This window comes from Engraulis encrasicolus, chromosome 2 (genome assembly GCF_034702125.1).
Source record: "Engraulis encrasicolus isolate BLACKSEA-1 chromosome 2, IST_EnEncr_1.0, whole genome shotgun sequence".
Taxonomy (NCBI): Eukaryota; Metazoa; Chordata; class Actinopteri; order Clupeiformes; family Engraulidae; genus Engraulis; species Engraulis encrasicolus.
Genome location: NC_085858.1, coordinates 39970940 through 39977257, shown reverse-complemented (window position 1 = coordinate 39977257; position 6318 = coordinate 39970940). Strand labels below are relative to the sequence as shown.

Here is a 6318-nt window from a genome sequence, read left to right as displayed (position 1 = left end):
TCATATGAGAGTGAAACATGACAAGATAAGATACAGAATGAGACGAGATGAGGTGAGGTGAGGTGAGGTGAAATGAGATGCGATGAGATGACATGAGAGACATACGAAAGAGGTGACATGAGAGGAGAGGAGAGGAGAGGAGAGGAGAGAGGATATGACAAGAGAGGAGAGGAGGAGACAACAAGAAAGAGAAAAGGAAAAGAGAGGAGGATGACTGTCCAGGAGACCATTGACAATTAGAGGAATAAAAAAAGAGGAGGTGAGAAGATGCGGAGGGCATCAGTTAAAGACATGGGACACAAAATGAATCAGAGAGCAAAGAAGAGAGAGAGAGAGAGAGAGAGAGAGAGAGAGAGAGGGAGAGAGAGAGAGAGAGGCAGGTGGTGGGTGGGAGCTGCACAAAGAAGGACAAACCTTTGGGAAATAAGAGGTATGGAGAGCCAATGAAAGCAGATGTGAAGAAGAGAGGAGAAATAAGGAGAGAAGAAGAAGGAGGCAGATGTGAAGAACAGAGGAGAATTCAAGACAGAAGAAGGAGACAGATGAGAGAAGCGTGTGGATTGAAACAATGAAACAATAGAAAGAAAAAGAAGGGAAAGGACTAACTCTGCTTCAGGTCCCTATGCTCCGAACAGTAGAATTCAGCATAGCCCAAATACCATATGTCTAGAACGAGAGGGGGAATTTCTTTTATTTCATCCCCCAAAAAGGCATGCCAACCATTTATAAGTGCCTCCTGTAAATAAAGGGGGAGTGTGTGAGGGTTGCCTGTGCCTGCTTCTGCGTTGCAGAGAGAGGTGAATGAGTTCACTCTACTCCCTTTGCTGTGCAAGGAGCACTCTAGCTAGCCTGTTCCCTTTTGGAGGTTTCACTGAAAGTGAGCCTCAGTGTGACTTTTCAAACAAACACAACCAGTTGCAGAATGTGGATCATGGCAAATGGCAGGCCAGTCTGACAGAAAACAGTGAAAGTATAGGCTGTGTAAATAATATGGTGGATGCCAACCAAATCAACACTACTACCGACGCTCTAGCACTGCCACAGAAGAGCTTTAGTCAGAGGTGTCAAAAGTAAAAGTAAAAGTTAAAAAAAAAAAAAACAACACAGTTTCCTTCCAACACAAGTAGCTTATCTGAGTAACCCCATGTACTTGTCTTACAATCAGCTAACTCTGCACTGGTTGGATCATGTTTGTGGTGGGTCCTTGTTAGGTGTTCAGTATTTTTCAGTAACAACACAGTCTATCTATCTCATTAGGTAATAGAGTAAATGGTGTAACAGCTATGTCACGCCATGTGCTAGTGTCGTACTTACACCACAAAAGTATTTCCACTTTTACTTTTGACACCTCTGGCTTTAGTCTCGTAGCCCCATAATGTACGCCGTACCACCAGTGGCACGCTGTAAAAGTAATTGAAAAGTTAACTTCAATAGCACTACAGTACTTTGACATTACGCAGGGCCTTTACTATAGTAATGCACTACACTTGGTCATTGCCATTCTGGTGACAACAAATTTATAACACCTTGTTTTACTGGGTTAAGACATGTTTTTTATTCTTTTATATCACAAAGTCATTACTTACTAAAGCCCTGTGTAATGTCACAGTAATGTTGTACTATCCACTGGTGTAGTCTACTTTTTGAGGTGGTTATACTGTATATTTGAGCATTTTTTGAGGTGGGTATACTGTATTATAGGCTATTTGTGCTACTCTAAATAATGGGTCAATCATTATACTGAAATACATTATACTGAAATCCCTGAAATTTTGAAGTGGGTATACTGCGTATACCTGCGTTCTACGTAGGCTACACCACTGTACTGTGATAGTAAAGTAGTACTTTACAGCCATTATTGCAGTGTTCTGGTGGACACAGCAGCACACACTAGGCTACTGGCCATGCCGTTATTCGCACCGTCACCTGAGTCCTATTCCCCAACTCATCATGCACTGCTCCTCTGTCAGATCTGAATGGCTGGTGATGCGGCAGCATCTAAGCGTGAGGTATTCAGCTGACTAACATGATGATGATGATTATGATGATGATGAATACTGGTCAGAGACTTGTTGGTTGGCAATGCCAAGCATCGTTTATCTCACAATCTCACTAAGGTAATCCAGGACCCTGGTCTATTGCATCAATCTGGATGATCTCCTGAGCTTGGGCCCACAACAGAAATTTCTAAACATTTCCTCACTTATACAATATAAACAGGTAAAAATCGCTCACTGTGTCTACAGTGTAAATTATTTTTTTTATAGTATGGCCACAGCATAGGCCTAATAATTGCCACAGAATGGCAGATTTGTATGTAATACCAGGGTAGGCCTATTTACTGTCATAAGCAGCTGAACAATTACCATGTCCACCGATACACTGTTTAAATAGGCCTACCTGTAGACTGTTGAAAAACCCCAACAACTTTGAATCTCTTTGATATGAATGGTAATGCACAGTGACATTTCAATTAACAACAGCCACCAAAACGTCCAATAGAGATCACACATATATCAATAACATTTGCACAAATTAAAAGTTGGGGTAAAGATGCTCTAGCTGGAAAATAATGACTGAGTGAGAAGATGTCATGAACCAGAGACTGGGACTTTGTAGGCCAGTTGAGGGATGCTGAAAAACTCACTTTGCCCGCAAAGACCCAACTCCTGACTCACCGCTTACATACTGATTGGATTTCGAAACTGCACAGTAGGCTACACCAAAACAGATGAATGGCCTCTTACATGTTTGGCTCAAAGGCAGACCTAATGGAAACATGTGGGCTTTAACCTAAAAAATTGACACCTAAAGCAATTCTCTTATTCAGGGGTCAGAGAAGAGAGAGAGAGAGAGAGAGAGAGAGAGAGAGAGAGAGAGAGAGAGAGAGAGAGAGAGAGAGAGAGCGAGTTAGAGAGAGTGTCCATCCCCTGAGTAAGGCTCTATTGGCGTGAAACGTTCAAGAGTCAGGACAGAGTTGATTCAGGGAATGAAAGTTATGTTTCCACATGCATCTTATTGACGGCATCTGACTCACAAAAAAATGTCCATTTGAAGTTTACAGCGTGCGCGCTTGCCTGTAACGCGCGCTTGCGCCTGAGGACGAAATGTTTCACGGCGTAACATAAAATCACGTTTACCTCTCCCGGATCTCCAGTGGGTTCTACTGCGAATGTAGGCTACAAAACCACGTGCTTATAAAGCTCCTAAGTTTGGTCGACGTCCACTTCGATCTCCAACAACCTGACTCCAGCAAGCGAAACTGCGATGCTCTCCCACGACGCCAACGGTTTCCGAGGGAATGTGCCCGCAAGTGACCCATCAGTTGACTGTTGTTCCAATCACTCCTATATCCCAAAGGAATAATGTGGGGGAAAAAACAAAAGACCACCAATTAGGCTACATCCAGGATAGTGTACAACAAGCGTCAAAAACCTCCAAACCAAAAAAGTGTGCTGTTGCTGCTGACATTTCTCATTCGTCCGCTCGGGAACAGGCTGCATCACCGCTGCGCAAGGCTCCTCGCGGGTTCCGTGCCGCTGCCGTGAGTGAGAGAGTCTGCAGCAGCAGACGACATGGATCTCGTGTTTGGGTGTTCAGCAATGGGCTCAGCAAGGCGCAAGGCACTCCCTAAAAGGACAGCGTGGGCTAAGAAATTTCATGTGTTAACCTATGCGCACCCCTCCTCTCTCTCTCTCTCTCTCTCTCTCTCTCTCTCTCTCTCTCTCTCTCTCTCTCTCTCTCTCTCCCCCCCTCTCTCTCTCCAAAATTAACTCATATTCAACAGGTTAAATAGCCAGGTATGACAGCCTGTCATCAGCGGTGTCCTATGTTATTCAAAAGTAGGCCTATAAAGAAGTCATGCTACCTGCCACATCACTATACAATTAACATTTGTATACATTGTAAATAGAAATAAATGAATAAATGAATGAATGAATGAATAAATAAATGCATAAATAATTAAATAAATACTTTTACTTTAGTGGGCTCATAAATGACTAAGTAAATCGATGTTTTGGTTTAGGGCGACTCCCTCTGGTCATTATGTGTAATAACATAAATAGGAAGTCTTCAATAACTTGATTCGTGAACATATGAGTAAAACATTGAGTTTAGCCAAGGATCTTCCTTTATTCAGTCAACTCTCCCAAAATAGCCTAATTTCAACCATTAATGATTTGAGTTAGATTGAAATGGCTACTTTGGGGGTTGTATGAAAGGTAGGCTAATCTAGCACTCATTTTGTTCATGTAGGGCGTGAGGCCATCCTTGAATTCAACAAGCCAGCGGTAAACTTCATCTGGACAGAACAGCATTCATGTTATATCACTCTGTAACTTGGTTATTATGGTGATCATTCGGGCGAGTTGGAGATTGCCTATTCGTAAAAGGGAATGGGATTTACACATGCAGGCACGGACGGGGTTCGAACCCGCGATCTTCGGTTTACGAGACCGACGCCTTACCACTTGGCCACCGCGCCAGACATCACGAATCGAAGGAAGAAGAGTAGAGATAAATCGTAAGCTTCTTGTCATGGGGTCAGCCATTCTGGACGAATAGAAATTCAGAACAAGACGTGTTCTGTTCACTGCAGCATTCTCGAACAAAATGAGCTTAGTTTGCGCATGTAGCCTAATGCATAGCCAACATGACAGTTTTCCGAAAGTAGCCGAGATAATGCAGTCTATGATCTTGTATCATGGAGTTTTTGCAGTCACGCAGTTGGGCTATCGGGATTCGGGAATGCAGCGCTTAAAGTGCCTGCATGAATAACAACAAACGTTTGCTTTGTTTGTTTGCTTTTTTTGACAGATTATTTAATTATTTAATCATTTATTTAATAATTGTATCGCATCTCTCTGTCCAATCATTATCAGACATTATTATATGGTTGTGACGTCATCTGTCGAATGCTCCATTCATTTCAACGGGGCTCCCCAACGTTCGGACGTCTGTTATTTTTCGATAACGGACGGGTTGGTCTATAACAGACCGCTGTCAATGGCAGCAAGACTTTTCACTGCTAAAGCGACTTTTCAACAAGACTCTAATCAGCTGCTGTGATAGACAGCACCCGTTGTCCTGGCTACCGCTGTCAATGGCAACCCGACGTTCACTGCTAAAGCCACTGGCTTGTATACAAGTCAGTGGCTAAAGCGAATGTTTCATATCACTCCGCAGGGGGTCCGGTCTTTTGTCACTCTAATCAGCTGCTGTGATAGACAACACCTGTTGTCCTGGCTAGCCTACCTAGCTGTTGCCTAGCGGTGTTCCACAACGGTAGGCCTACTGTTTTGTTTTGCGCAGCAACAATCTTAACATTAAATAGGTCTAAAGAAATGTCCCCGCATGTGTGAATCATTTAAGTATATCCATATAATAAGCGGGTTAACTTTCGGCGAGTCGGTCGCTTTGTGGAATAGCAGCACTTCAGAGAGAACAAGACCCCTCCGCTCCGCGTCGGGGTCTAAAGATTCTCTCTGTCGTGCTGCTATTCCACGGTAGCGACCTTCTCGCCGAACGTTAACCCTTACTTAGCGGTGGGCAAAGTGACTCTAGATGTTCGAAGATCAGCTGTGTCTGCCTTCGATAGCAGATTGTAGGCCTATCAGTTTTTTTGTTTAAAAAAAAAAACTTATATAGGCCTAGGCCAGGTGTCACCAACGTTGTGCCCGCGGGCACCAGGTAGCCCTCCAGGAGCTTCTGAGGTGCCCACCAAGGATGTTGGTAAACAGTGACGACTACCAGATTTTAGTCAGAGTTAATGCTTTTCTTGATTTAAATATGATATTATATATTCTTTATAACCTATAAGCAAATTAGCAAGTAATTAATGTGATATTGAGAATGATACCAACAGTGTTTCCCACAGAAATCGTTGGAAACTATGGGGGCAGCCGGTTTTTTTTTTGGCCGGGGGTGGGGGGGGGGGGGGGGGGGGGGGGGGTGGGGTGGGGGGGGGGCGGGGGGGTGGGGGGGGCGGGCGGGGGTGGGGGGGGGGGGGGGGGGGGGGGGGGGGGGGGGGGGGGGGGAGGTGGGGGGGGGGGGGGGGGAGGGGGGGGGTGGGGGGTGCGGTGGGTGGGGGGGGGGGGGGGGGGGGGGGGGGGTGGGGGGGGGGGGGGGGGGGGGGTGGGGGGGGGTGGGGGGGGGGGGGGGGGGGGGGGGGTGGGGGGGGGGGGGGGGGGGGGGGGGGGGTGGGGGGGGGGGGGGGGGGGGGGGTGAGGGGGGGTGAGGGGGGGTGGGGGGGGGGGGGGGCGGGGGGGGGGGGGGGGGGGTGGGGGGGGGGGGGGGGGTGGGGGGGGGGGGGGGGGG

At 46.4% G+C, this 6318-nt stretch overlaps 1 non-coding gene across 1 annotated transcript; it reads right to left on the bottom strand.

Annotated features, from left to right (window-relative positions):
* Nucleotides 1-4414: 4414 nt before the first annotated feature.
* Nucleotides 4415-4486, bottom strand: trnat-cgu (transfer RNA threonine (anticodon CGU)). Its single transcript has one exon. It is a non-coding gene; the product is annotated as a tRNA-Thr (tRNA).
* Nucleotides 4487-6318: the final 1832 nt, after the last annotated feature.